This window comes from Cnephaeus nilssonii (assembly GCF_951640355.1).
Source record: "Cnephaeus nilssonii genome assembly, chromosome: 8".
Classification (NCBI taxonomy): Eukaryota; Metazoa; Chordata; class Mammalia; order Chiroptera; family Vespertilionidae; genus Cnephaeus; species Cnephaeus nilssonii.
In genome coordinates, this window is record NC_137079.1 from 27970277 (window position 1) to 27984907 (window position 14631).

Sequence of the window (14631 nt, forward strand, 5' to 3'; positions counted from 1 at the left end):
TGAAGGGTTGGGTCTAGTTAACTAACGAGACCTAATGGGCAGACAGAGCTGGAAAAGTGCTTGGAGAGGAAAGGCTTTTCCCTGTCAGGAGGATGATACAGCACCAGCGGCTGCTGATTTCGACAGTTCTCTTCCGCAAAAGACTTTTTTTAAAAACAGGTATAAGAGAAAGGCTCTCCAGAACACTTCTGTTATGATTGGGCAGTGTGTTTAGGGATTTTTGTATGCCTCATCAGCCCCATGCTAGGATCGCTGAGACCATAAGTAAGTGGTATTTACATGCTGCGAAGTATGCTTTTATCTCTGTGCCTACGCAAACACCACTAAAGTGACAGTGGAACTCAGGGGACAAGATAGGATGCCCTCAAGATGTCAACAAAGTACATAGATTTATTAGCTGTTTAAGCACCCCAGAGAAAGCTGAAGCCCCAGTGTCTGCAGACCTCGGAGCCAAGGAAAGAAGGGGCTGATTTCCCCCACAGAACACAGGAGAGGCCTAGGAATTGGAGGCACTGGCCACCTCTGAGGGCAGTGGGTCAAAACACGAAGATCCCTTTAAAGCTTTTAGAATTAGTAACTGGACCCTGCAGGTGGCCTCCTCTACTTTGAATGTCCCAGGGACCGTATTCCCCACATCTGCAACTCCTCTCTGGGGAGATGCACCCAGAGACTTTCGATTTAACAAGTCAGGCTTAGTCAAGGCCAGTAGTGAAAATCCCACATTGAAAGTAGCAGGCTTTAAGTGAAGCGTGCACATTTCACAATAGGCATTCTCTTCCCTCTGTGTCCCCCATGTACCTTTTCTCGGTTACTTGAAGAAGAGAAGGCACGCTATCCACACAGGAAATATAATAGTTAGAGGCAGAGGGGATCACCAGGATGCTGGTGAAGGTAGGCCCTAGGACAACAGCTGGGCGGGAGATAGCAGAAGAGAGCATTCCAGGATGCTTCCAACAGTGCTCTGAGAGAATAATGGAGTGACGGCCTGGCAGGAGAGGTTTCCAACTCTGTTGGAGAGTGTGGAGATGAATTAGAGGTAGGTTCTTAGAAAATGAAGGACACAACAAAATGAGGCGATGATCAACCCCAGGGAAAACAAAAAGTTCATATAAAAGCAAAGTTAGCATAATGCACACATAGCTCAGGAGCGATTCATATCTACAGTCATAATAACATGGGTACTGATGTGCCTCCAAATTGTGATTGTGATATGACTTGAGTAGAAGGACTAGGTGTGGAGAGAGAGAGCGAAAGTAAGGGGAATGTGTGTGTGTGTATTAAGAGAGCTAAGTGCTATTTTTTCAGAGTTTCATGTTGAAAACCAATAGTTCATACTGAAATAGAAAAACCCAAAAGGAGTTGAAAGAGGTTACCTCTGCCCTGGCCAGTCAGTAGTTGGAGCATTGTCCCGTATACCAAAAAGTGGCAGGTTTGATTCCCAGACAGGGTACATACCCAGGTTGAGGGTTCAATCCCCGGCTGAGCACATACTGGAGGCAACCGATCAATGTTTCCCCCTCTCTCTCACTCTCTCTTTCTATCTAACTCTCTCACTAAAAAAGAAATCGCTAAAAAATATATCCTCTGGTGAGAACTTTAAAAAAAATTTAGAAAGATGTTACCTCTGGGCAGCAAGAATCAGAGGTAAATCAAGGGATTATTATGTTCATTATGAGCCTTTTAGTAATGTTTTATTATAAAATGTCATGTATGTATTGCCTTGATAAGAAATTAAAAATGAATAGCAAGGAAAATATCATACATAGGTACATATGAAACTGGAATGACTAGACTGATTTGTGTATCTTAATGAACTTTATGTTTAGCAAATACCAAATAACAGAGACGTCTTTTTTTAAATTACATCTTTCCAAAACACCGTATTCTAGCACTTATGGGACTAGACTGTGCTCTGCTGCCAGCCACTTCTCCATTTCAGCTATAGTGGAAATGTTAGGGTAAGACTGGCCCTTTGTTGGGGAAGTCTTTTATTTCTAGATTGTTTTCATTACTTATTCTTATGGAATGATAGCGATAGTAGATAGCATTTGTTTTGTTTAAATTTATTTCCTCACTTGGCAAAATGAAAAGCTGACAATTCTATGTGCGTTCCCAAAGCCTCTTTGGAAAATTTTCCATTTTATGACATCCAAAAGCCTGGTAGCCACTGGATTAGATTATTTAATTTGGCTGCATCGATTGCTTTAGATAAAATCTATTTCCATTTGGTTTGTCTTCATTGCTCTGCCTGATGCATGGAAATGACAGAACAAATGCGGTGCCTGGAGATCTCTCGAAATGTCAAACCCCCCAGGGGTCGTTTCTACCAGCCATCTATAAAAAGAGCTCCGCATGCTGCCCAGCAAACAGATTCTAACTGTGTACATTAAGTTTATCATCCTGTCTCCCTAATCATCATTAAATATAATTGATCAATTTTCTCAAGTATTTAAAAAATACTGCACGTAATTTACAAGGTCACTTTGATTTTATGTTTTCTTTATGTTGTAAAATTGTGAGGAATCCTTTATTATGGCACATGCCTGCCACATCCTAACAAGTCAGGTTCACCAACAAGAGGATCTAACAGCAGATTATGGCAAGTACAATCCAGAATCTTCTTTGAAAATATTGGTTATTGTTATATTTTTTCAAAAGCCTGGCTTAGCTGTCCAAATCTAGACAAGATGTTTTTTGTGGGGTTTTTTTGTTTTTGTTTTTGGTGGTGTGTTTTTTATCCTCACCCGAGGATATTTTTTCCATTGATTTCAGAGAGAGTGGAAGGGAGGGAGGGAGGAAGGGAGGGAAAGAAAGAAAGAAAGAAAGAAACAGGTTGATTGCCTCCCACGCCTACCCCTACCTACTCTTACTGGGGCCAGGAATTGAACCTGCAACCCAGGTACATGCCCTAACTAGGAATCAAACCCAAGGCTTTCTGGTGCAAGGGAAGATGCTCTAACCCACTGAGCCACACTGGTCGGGCCAGACAAGTTTTTGATAAGTAAATTACAGTGCTAGAGGACCAGGATTCCAGAATTAAAAGCAAAATCAGGAGATGAGTATGAATGCAATGAATTTGAAAGTTATTTGCCTGCACAGGTCAGAAAAGAGTTATATGCGCTGAAGGGTACTTGGAAATTAATCTTCACTCATATGGAAGACGGTGGTGATTCACTAACACCTTAATTACATCAACTCTGTCCATGATCTCAACTGTGAGGATTGCTACATTAAATCACATCCGCACATGTTTTGGACACTAGGTTTTTGTTATTTTATTTAAATATGTTTTTCTTGATTTTTAGAAAGAGAGGAAGGGAGAGAGAAATAGAAACATCAATGAGAGAGAAACATTGATCAGCTGCCTCCTGCATGTCCCCTACTGGGGATTGAGCCACAATCTGAGCATGTACCCTAACTGGGAATTGAACCAGTGACCTCTTGATGCATGTGTTGACACTCATTCACTGAGCCACACCATCCGGGTTTATTTTTTTTTTAATTTATCTTTATTTATTGTTGAAAGTATTACAATGGGGGAAAAGGGGGGAGACAATGGGATGTCCCCCTTTCCCCCCATTGTCTCCCTCCACCCTCCACCCCCTACCCCTGCCTAGTTTTTAATGCCCACATTGATTTAAAGGTGAGGGTTCTTTCATGATAAATGTTACAATCCTTCCATCTATACTTCACTGAAAATACCTCTTTATCTAGGATACATATCCTCTTCCCAGGAGGGTTTGACATTGTCATAGCAAGTCCACTTTGAGAAGGATAAAGAAGAAAGTATATCCCTAACTGGTTTGGCTCAGTAGATAGAGCGTCAGCCTGCAGACTGGAGAGTCCCAGGTTTGATTCCGGTGAAGGGCATGTACCTTGGTTGTGAGCACATCCCCAGTAAGGGGTGTGCAGGAGGCTGCTGATCAATGTTTCTCTCTCATCAATGTTTCTAACTATCCCTCTCCCTTCCTCTCTGTAAAAAATCAATAAAATATATTTTTTTAAAAAACAAAGAAGAAAGTATAAAGTAGTGAATACAAACATGGGCTCTGTGTTTGAGTGCCAGCTTTGCCACTTACTAAAACTCTGTAACCAGGGTAGGTTTTGTCAGATTTAGCAAATAAAAATATAGACCACCCAGATAAATTTGAATTTCATATAAATAATAAATAATTTTTAGCATATGTATGTATCTGACAAACTTTGGGGGCATACTGTGTGCTTTAAAAAAGTTATTCATTGTTTATCTGAGGTTCACATTTGTCGACCGAGAATAAAAGGCAGTTCTGCAAGGCAAGAAAAGCATTTATTTGAGACTGAGCTATAACTCAGGAACACAGATTCTGGAGCAGCCAGAAAAGTGTCCCCCCAGGGATTAGGTGCAGGGGTTTTAAAATAAAGAAGGGAAAAAAAAGAGCATTCAGGTTACATTAGTTGTTTATCAAGAATGGTGATCGGAGGGAAATTTATCTTTTACAAGTCATTGGTTTCTCATGAACATCTCTTTCCATTACCGGGAAAGATGCGTGTGTGTTTTTGTATAGTCCTTGAAAAGCACATCTATTTTGTACAGTCCTTGAAAAGTTCTTTCTCAGCCGACAACTTCTTTTGGCAAGTCAGCAAGGTCGATGCAATTTGTCCAACACAATGGAGACACTGTGGTCATTTCTTTCCACACGTGAATCCGGCATCCTACGTTGATCTGGCAGTCTCCTACCTGCAGCGAGTAACCGTCTGCCTCACCCCCAGCCGTGAGGTGAGTGGAGTAAATCATGCTTCACAGGTGGTAGAAGGTTAAATTTAAAAAGATGCCGAGGTGCTCAGCCCAGAGCCCAGCAGGTAGTAGGACTCAGTAAATGTCAACTGTGGAGGGTGGTCCTTCACTTGTCAGACATCCAGCCTGGCGTCTCCTAAAACAGACAGGGCTCGAGCTGTAAAATGGAGTTAGATGTCCAGGGTGGAGTTTTGTGCCAAATGCTAAGATCCTGGAGTATATACTCTATATACTTCAACCATACTAGTTGAAGTATATAGAGTATACCCTCTATACTATAGAGATGGTGTACTCTTGTCCTTCTAACTTTTGGAGGGAGACTTATATAGCAGAGCCTAGCTTGTGTGCCAGGAAGTGGAGACAGGAGGTGAAAGGTATGGTGTGTGTTTTTTAAGGAAAATAGATCAAGGAAAAAATTTAAAGGCTTTGCAATCAAACTGCCCTGATTCCTTTTTGAGATCTGCCACTTAATAACACTCTACTTAACCTTTCTGCATGCCATTTTCTACATCTGTAAAATGGGAATGATCCCCATGGGTTGTGGTGAAGAGTAAATGATGTAATACATGTACAGCCCTAGGAACAGGTCCCACCACATGTTAACTATTCAGCAAATCTTAGTTGTTGGCATTCTTTGTCCGTGATGCCAAACTGCCAAAATAAGTGAATCTCCCCACACCCAGTGTATGTCTGGCATAGGGTCTTGATTGGCTGAGGTGAGTGGAATGAATGGTTTCTGGGTGTTTAAATTCAAGTGTTCTGTAGAGTCTAAGGAGGACGGGAGTAGACTGCATATAACAACAGTAGTACCTTTTATTTGCATTCGTTTTACAGAGTACATAAGTTTTCATATCGATGCTTTCATTTCATCTTCATGATTCTGTGACGTAGGTGTCGTTATGCCATCTTTACAGATGAAGGAATCAAAGGTTAGTGTTAGTGGCCTAAAGTCACCCAGCTGATGGAAGAAGCAGGTTTGATACTGATTTCTAGCCCATTGTTCTTTTTTCTACCTTTGCTGCCTCTCATCATAATTGTGGTGTTAGGACAATTATCACTGAGATCCTTGTCTTCTCAGCCAATGTTTTTTTAAAACACATGCTGTGGTCAAGACAATTTATGAGGCATTGTGGGAAATAAAGAGAAGCAGAAGACTGGATCACAGTCTTCTGCTTCTCTTTATTTCAAGGTGTTCAAGGTATCTTTAGTTCAAGGTGTTAAAAATCTAGTATCACCTAGATTTTTAGTTGAGAAAGTAATATATGTGAGATGTGATAAACACTCTAATAGTACACAAAATACAGTGTACATGATGTGCTCTGGAATTGTGCACCTGAAACCTGTGTAATTTTGTTAACCAGTGTCACCCCAATAAATTCAATAAAAAGGGGGGAAATTCAAACAGTACAGAGATGATACATTGAAAAATTCTCATTCCCAGCCCAGTTTCCCAGTTGCTATCAATGAGTTCTGAGTCCTTCAGAAATGTCTGGGTGAGTAAACACACACACACACACACACACACACACACACACACACACACACACATACACAGGAATATGTGAAACATACTGTTTTGCATCTTACTTTTTCTTTTAACAGTATCTAGTGTATCTACCTCATTTTTAGCTTAAATTGCATTAAATATTAATGGGTAAGCAATATATTCTGGTGCTACTGTTGAAACTATCTTACCCAATTTTTAATTTGTGCTTGGGATTTTTGTGAAAATGGGCCACCCTTCTTTCATAATTTGGGAAGATAGCCTGATATGCCCCAAATCTGCCACCACCATCGCCTAGTCCAAGTCACCTCACCGCTCACCCAGACACCGCCAGTCTTGCTGCCACTTCCCCTCTTTCTTCCGATCCTTTCTCCACACAGCAGCCAGGGTGGCCTTCAAGAGCATGAATTGGACAGGTCACTCTCCTGCTTGAAATCCTCCAGTGGTTGGCCAGCACACACAGATAAACCCTTGTTTTCTGGTCAAAAAACCCTACTTGACCGGTTTACCTGTTTGCCCTTATGACACACCACACCCCAGGCCCATTAGGCGCAGTGATGCCAGGAGTGCTCGTTGCTCTTCCCTTTATCTTTGTGTGACTGCTCCTTGTCACTAGAGCCCTAAATATCCTAGACCATCCAGTCTAAAGCCACTCTTTTGAGTTACCTGATTTTAATTACCTTATAATAATTATCCGGTAGCCTCCCAGAAAATGACAGAATCATCTTTATCTGCTTGTGTCTTAATCCTTTATTGTCTGCTCCACCCCTACTAAGTCTCATCTGTCTGTGTTGTTCACCCCTGGACTCTTAGTGCCTATATCCTGTATCAGGTCCTGACAGCCTGGCAAATAGTAGAGACTCAATAAATACTTGTCCACTGAGTAGATGCATGAATGAGTGAATTGTTTTAAGAAATTTATTTATACTAGACTGTTACAAGTGTTACAACTGTTACACTATTCTTGTTACAGACATGAATTATAGTCTTATACTAGTTATAAAAAGATACTACTTGTATAAATACTTATAGTGTAATGTATATTATACTATTATAAAAGAATGCATTCTTATTATTGTCTAGCAGTTATAAAAAATACTTTCCCCTCACATATCAGTATGTTACGATAAAATATTTGTTGTGGTTATTATACATTAGAATAATACAATAAATGTTAATTAAGCTAAATATCCCATGTAGACAGTTGGAGCAGACAGATTATAAAAACTCAGTGATGTATTAAAGGGGAATTTGAACCAACGGCATTGGTTCATGTACACTGTGATCATAAGTTTGCTTAGCTCTGAACTTAGGATCAAGCCTATCTCGTAAGGTGTAGAAAGTCACTTTAGGAGTCATGTGCTCTGTATAAATATGCGTGACACCTTATTGACCAAGCCTACACCTTATATAAAATGAATATATATGCACATTAATGAAAGTTTAGAGGGTTGCCTCAGTACAAGTGATAAATACATCTATATTCACTTTCAGGTTGAGTTTAGTGCACTTCAGAGCTGTTCGCCAAATGCTTTGGGGGTGCCCATTAAGTATTATCTTTGGCTGCCCTTTCCCTTCGGTAATAATGAAGGCATGGTGGTTCCTATCTTAGCTCACAAAGATTCATTTGTCAGCAGGCAATCAGGCCAGTCCCTGTGCCCCTTCTCCCCCGTAGAGAATCAAGTCAGTTTCTCTCCCCCATCCCCTCCCTTGCTCCCTCTCTTCCTTTTTTATTCTTGTTCATATGCAATTTTAAAATATTTATTAATTTATGAGTCATTCCTGGGATTTAAGTGCAGGTAGTGATCCTACTAATCAGTAACCATGGCAAAAAAAAAAAAAAATTAATGGGGGACACAGGAAAAGGGAGCAGGGATTAGGGAAAGGAGTGGTTTCAGAATTTGACCAGGTGAATTCTGAGAACTTTTTCCTATCCTACATAATAAAAAGGTAATATGCAAATTGCATCACTCCGCTACGCCCACGATTGGGCCGGCTGGAGGCGCGGGGGCGGGACTCAGGGTAGCCGATTGGACTCAGAGTCCCGCCCCCCCGCTCCTCTCACCGGCCTAAAGGGCTAGCGCTGCAGGAGGACCCATGGGGTCGGCGGAAGGCACCAGTGGCGGAACTCGGGGTGGCCGATTGCGTGGCTGCCGGCATCAGTTTTCCGCCAGTACCAGTTTTCCTCTGGCCACCTGCTGATCGGAGCGCCTCCAGCCAGCGCCATCGGCCACCCCGAGTCCCGACCCCAGCCTTCGGGAGGCGCTCCGATCGATTGGCAGGTGGCCAATCTCGCTGGCTGGAGGCACTCCGATCCGCGGGTGGCCAGAGGCCAGATATCGCGCTGGCGGGAGGTGCTCCTATCTGCAGGTGGCCAGAGGAAAACTGGTGCTGGTGGAAAACTGGTGCTGGCAGCCAGGTGAAGGAAAGTCTATTGCACGAAACTTCGTGCAACGGGCTTCTAGTAGAATCATAAGATCTGGAAGGAAGTCTAAGAAGATAGCCTTATGTAACCCTCTCATCCTACCTAATAATAGACAAATATGCAAATTGACCACACCTTCGCTATGCCCAAGCCATGCCCACCAGCCAAGCCACGCCAACCAACCAATCAGAATGAGTATGCAAATTACCCCAACAAAGATGGCAGCTAATTTGCATATCAAGACAGCTTAGAAAGAAGCCAAGAGATGCTGAAGGGAGCAAAGCTGCGGAGAAGCAAGCAAGCCGGGGGGAGGAGAAGGGAGGAGCGGAGGCAGGGCCGGGGGAGAAGGAAGGAGAGCGGGGCGGGCTGGCCGAGAAGGCGGGCCGGGGGACAAGGGAGGAGAGTAGGCGGGGCGGGGTAGAGTGCAGCAGGAAACCCTATTGCAGGATTTTTCCTGCAACAGGAACGCTAGTATTACATATTTAGAAAATAAAGTCCAGGTAAAATGAATTAATTTGTCTTAAAAGGGCAAGTTAGTGACAGATGCTCCCCCACTTCAAATTCTAAAATTCAGTCTGTTCTCTCTTCTATTTAATTTTTCTCTAAATCCATGTAATGTAATGTCACATATTGGGCACCGTGTGTGAAAGTGTCTTGCACACTGTAAGAAGGGGGTAAAAGGTGAGGCGATTCTGTTAGTGACTCATGCTCCATTAGGTGGAGCAGCACCTTTTGCTGTCCTTGCATCAGAGGCCCCTGAAGGCAGGGTGGGTTCCCCTGCACCAACATGATGCCACTCTGGCCTGTAGAATGTCCTCAGGAATGTCCATTAGGAGATGAATGCTACATGCTCGTTACACTTCAGATTCCCTTTCAATAAGGTAAGGGCTTTCTGATTAATTTTGGAGAGTCTGTTATGGATTTGTGCTGGCGCATCTATTCAGCGAGCCAGACACTTCCCGCTTAGATGCTTCTGCCATGGCTGGCTGGGTCTGTACTACCTGACAACACAAGGTTGAGTTAATTACCCAGGACACCAATTTTGACTGTTTACATCCAAAAAAATATATCTATGGATGTGGAAAAAAACAAACTCAAAATAAGTTAGTTTATATTGAGCATGTTCTGTCCCTGAAGGGAAGCTAAGAGTTGAATGTCTATGAGGTTGCTTGTGAATATATTTAATGTACCCTCTTTAGACTTGGGTACATGAAAACTGTCCCATGGATACGGGAACACAGGTCACTTAAAAGGAGTCAGTTTCCAGAAACTCATCTATATTGTGTACTTCTCCCTAAAATAGATCGATCTGTGAATACTCTTGTGGTCAAAGCTTCAAGCTATTTACCCTTTTTTACTTCTGTTTGACAGTTGCCTTATGGCATTTTTTAAAAAGCACAACTCTCACTCTTAACCTTTTCAATATTGCACAGGCCGTAAAACCTGCAGGGATAGAGGGGGCAGATGAAAAGTCCATTATAAATATTGGTTTTAGGGGAGCCTTTTTAATGAGGGGGCAGTGCAGTTTTTCAATATTATTTTAAGGCAAAGCGAAGAAAATAAAAGTTGAGGCCTATTGCTTTAAGATATTTTTGAGTTTTTTAAACTAATTTGCAGTTCTTTTGGTATAACTAGTTTCATCATTTATTTTTAACCAATATCATTTTCAAACACAGTCTTTCTCTGATAACCCTCCCAGAGTGGTGCATATTTAATTCTGTATTTGAAAGTGCTTGATCTGAACATCCGCATGAAACAGCATTGCACTTGGAAAAGATAGCCATAGCCGGGTGTTGATGGTGTCAGAATGCTGGTGGGGTAAACTCTCCTGTGGGCACTGGCACTCTTGCTGAGGAGAACTGGAAGCTATGTTATCCTCTGTACTTTTCATGATAATTCAGGGAGCAAGGAGGGGGGAAATCATTAGAGTTTAGAGATGATTGAACTAAAATACATGAATTTCATTGACTGCAAAATGTGTGTGTGTGGGAGAGAAAGAGAGAGAGAGAGAGAGCGAGAGAGAGAGAGAGAGAGAGAGAGAGAGAACGAGAGAGAACGAGAGAGAACTGACTGACTTGGGGTTACACAATGCCGGTAATGGGGAAAACTTCAGAGAACCCAGCGTGGGCTGTCAATGACAGTGCTAAGCCTTGAACAAAATTGCATTTTATCTTCTTGAGGAGCAATCAAAAGTGAAGAACAAAGACTGAAAAGTAAATTTAGACCAAGATACCTTGATATCTGTAATTTAAGCCATTTTCTTTGCTTTCTCCTTTGAATTTGAAGACTCATTCTGTCCTGTTGAGTCTCAGTGTAGGCACTTGATTGTTGTCTAGGTCCTGGTTGAGTGGCAGGAACTTCAGTTAGAGAATAAATTGGCAAGCTTGTAAAGCAGGGACTTTTAACCAAGGGTTCGTATCCAAGTCTCATGTAGGTGTTGGGAAATATTGGTGTATAGGTTCCTCATCTGGTTCCTCATATTGTATATTTAGAAAATAACATATAGCCATAGCTGGGCGTTGATGGTGTCAGAATTCTTGCTGGGTGAAGTCTCACTGTGGGCACTCGGTCTCACTGAGGGGAACTGGAAGCTATGTTATCCTCTGATAAAATACAGTTTTATTCAAGGCTTAGCACCGTCATTGACAGCCCATGCCTGGTCTCTGAAGTTTTCACCATTATCATGCATTGTGTAACCCACAAGTCAGTCTCTCTCTCTCTCTCTCTCTCTCTCTCTCTCTCTCTCTCTCTCTCTCTCTCTCTCTCTCTCTCCCTCTCTCCTGATGATTCGGTAGATCCGGGATAGAGCTCACTTATCAGTGTTTTAAAACTTCGTTGGCTGATTCTGGTGCATACCTGCAGACTTTAGTTGAGACCACTATAGTAAAAGACTACGTTTTACCTAAGGACTGACTCTGGAAATATTTCTGAAAATCAACCCGTGGGTATGATCATTCTTTATTCAGACATCTGTCTTCCATTTATGCCCAGATGTATTCTTTCCTAAGGCTGCGGTAATAAAATTACCACAAACTTGGTGTCTTAAAACAACAGAAATTTATTTATTTACAATTTTGGAGGCCAGACATGTGAAATCAAGGTATTTAGGAGAGAATCTATTCCCTGCCTGTTCCAACTCCTGGTGGTTGCTGGCATACCTTGGCTTGTATCTAATCTCTAATTTTTCTAATCTCTAATTTTTGCCTTCTCTCCATCATAAATCTCCCTCTGCCACCTTTTTATATAGACACCACTTTAGCCCAGATACTCTTCCCGTCTCAAGGTCATTAACTTCATCAGGGTTCCATCCACATGACCAGTGATAGGCAAGGTCAGGGGGTCAAAACCACATGACCAGCCATACACTAGGGGAGGAAAGGTCACCCTGGGGGCAAGGTCCTTGTATTCTCAGTTTTGCCCATTGTTAGACACCAGGGCTTTTCTTGCTGGTGACCTTTCATACCTGGCCCATCATCCTTACTCTGCTCAGGCCTCTCTACCTGCCTACCATATGAGGACTCTGACTTGAGTTTTTTATATTACTGTAAACATGAACTACCTTGTGCTTTATATGCCATGTTTCTGTACTGAAACAATTACATATTTTATACCAGTACAGTTTGCTGAGATTGAGAGTACACTTTCTCCATTAGGTCTTCATGCCCTAGTTCCTCTTTACTGAGTTTGTGACGCTTTGGGAACATCCAAGTGCAGCTGACATGTGGATCTGAACTTCACAAGGGTTCACATGGGCTGAAGATAACCGATAAATTCACTCACACTTAAGAGATAAGATGAGGGAGACAGAAGTAATGAGTCGGATTATCCAAGGAGAGAGGAGGACATTCAGGAGACTCTGTATGTGTCACAGAAAATAAGGAAGACAATATTTGAGAGTATTCAGTGCTGCTGAAAGGTGAAGAGATACAGAAACACTGAAATGTGGCCTTGAATTGGGCATTGAAGGAAGCTGATGAGTCTATTGTGACCAGTTTTAATAGAGCAACAGGGATGAAAACTAGATTGCCTGAATTGAAGAGATTAAGTGGAAATAAGAGTTGCAGGAACATCTCTCAGAAATTTGGCTTAAAAAGAGAGGCTGAGGAACAAAGGTGATGACTAAATTGCAGAAGTGGGGTTGGGAGAGATGCGCCTGTTTGAAGCCTGTTAGGAAGGAGCCAGTAAAAGAGATGTTACTGCAGAAAGGAAAGATATCAGAACCAGCGCGGGCTTAGCCTTGCAGAGATGCGACACTCCTTCCCTTACCATCAGAAAGAAGGAAAGAGTAGATGCCAGTGCAGATGCATTTTAGGGAAGATGGCAAAAAGTTAAAGGAGGCTCATGAATGAAGGCTCTGCTGATGTCTGAGATGATGACTCTCCCATGGCTGTAATTTGTGCTGTTATTTAATTTTCCCTGTTAGTGCTGGATTAGTCACATACAAATAGAGAAGACTGTGCGGTTCAGGAGGGTTACACTCTTTGTTGGGTTAATTTGAATACTCACTCCTGATTGGCTGGTGGGTGTTGCAAAGATACGGTCAATTAGCATATTACTCTTTTATTAGGTAGATTTTTTTTTCTTTACTCTGGGTAGTATTGAGTATGATAGTTTATAAAGAACCTTTAATGTTCTCTCTTTTCAATTGTAGCTTCTCAGTCCATTGTTACTTGTGGGTTCAAAATGGCTCATATAAGTAATAGAATCCATTAAAGGCATTTATGCAGCAAGAGTCTCTTGAGTCTTGAGTTAGGCATCTAACTCTCCACAGTTATATAAGTGCAGCCTCATGGACATTAGCTATAAGTGGTTGTAGTTTTTCAGGAAATCTGAGTTTTTCCAAAAGAATGTCCAATTTACAGCATGGGCTTTGTGCCTTGATTTGCCCCTTATTCTAATTTGGTGTTTTATCATTTTTGTGTTTGTGGATACTTTTAACCATGTCCTGGTAATGATGAAATGCATCCTGATTTTTAGTAGCTCTCATAATTATTCAGTAGTTAAATTAACTATTGTAGCTACACTGAAGAATTCCCAGAGTCTGTCAAGAGACTGGCTAAGGATACATGTCTTGGATATTAAATAATATGAAGTCTGTAACCTAAATATATTTGAGCTGAACTTGGAAGTGTTTTGAATGAAAAGAGGATTCACTATTGGTGTGCAGTCTTCTGTTTACACACATGTAGACTGCCCCTCCCTTGGACAAGACAGAGTGAAAGGCAGCAATAGGAATATGAGGCCTTTCCCCCCCTGCTCTGCTACCTGGGAAACTGTCTGAACCTCCCACTTCCTCTTTTGAAAGATGAGGGTTGAATGGCACTGATCCCCCCTTTTTCCATCTCAAAGTAAATGAAGTCTTTGCTGCATCTAATAGGTCCAAGTCCTTCTTTGAAGAAAAATGTTCCAACTTCATTCCTATGTTGTTATGCACCCAAGTCATCCTTTTCTTCAGTATAATTTGCTGTTGTGGTTTTATATCTTATAGATGCGTTCGTGTTTTCTTTATAGCACCTTACTCAAAACTAAGAGACTCATGAGGAGTGGCCTTTCCTTGGATCCTTGTCATAGTGGAACAGCTTGATTCCAAGGAGCGTAGATGTGATGCCAGAGCAAGGAGGCTTAGGGAGGCAGTCTGTGCTGCCTTTGTCATTGTTACCAAGCCTCTAAAGCGGCCTTCTGCCGCCCCATCCACCACCTCACACACACCAGCATCACACTACTGGGAAGCGGAATCATAGAGTTAGGCAAATAGCAGCTGCTTCAGTCACTGGTGTAGATGGTTTTCTATAACTGGCTCTCGTCCCCCTTCCATGTATTAAATTGTTGTGGAAATAGTTATATTTATTTCATTAATGAAAAAGGTATGAGTACTCCAATATCTAAACTAGTGAAACTACAAGACCATAAGAAAAATTTTAATCATAT

The 14631-nt window shown here is 41.8% G+C and overlaps 1 protein-coding gene across 9 annotated transcripts in view; it reads left to right on the top strand.

Moving 5' to 3' along the window:
• PSD3 (pleckstrin and Sec7 domain containing 3) overlaps positions 1–14631 on the top strand; it is a 517431-nt gene that overhangs the window by 409486 nt on the left and 93314 nt on the right. The window lies entirely within an intron of this gene.